Source organism: Phalaenopsis equestris, unplaced genomic scaffold (genome assembly GCF_001263595.1).
Source record: "Phalaenopsis equestris unplaced genomic scaffold, ASM126359v1 Scaffold000002, whole genome shotgun sequence".
NCBI lineage: Eukaryota > Viridiplantae > Streptophyta > Magnoliopsida > Asparagales > Orchidaceae > Phalaenopsis > Phalaenopsis equestris.
The window spans coordinates 58,193,685-58,194,111 of record NW_018164444.1 but is presented as its reverse complement, the minus strand read 5'-3'; positions in this window follow the sequence as shown (position 1 = coordinate 58,194,111).

The following is a 427-nucleotide window of genomic DNA, read 5'->3' as shown; positions in this document are numbered from 1 at the left end:
TTGCACCTTGCACTTGCACGTTGCCCTTGCACTTGCATCTTATATCTTGCACTTGCACCTTGCACCTTGCACCTTGCACTTGCACGTTGCCCTTGCACTTGCATCTTATATCTTGCACTTGCACCTTGCACCTTGCACCTTGCACTTACACGTTGCACTTGCATCTTATATCTTGCACTTGCACCTGCACCGACACCACTTGTGCCTCGACCAGTTATCCCAAACCGGTCACATCACTTGTGTTTCAGCTGGCTACCCCGGTCCGGTTGGCACAATACTTTGGTTTGACCAGATGCTCCATCTGGATCGACCGACCACTTGCTCATTTGCATGTTGTGTATGTGCATGTATATGTTGTCTGCATGATCGATATCATCCGCTTGAGTTGTATACTTTCGGGTCACTGCCTTACCGACATACCAACTTT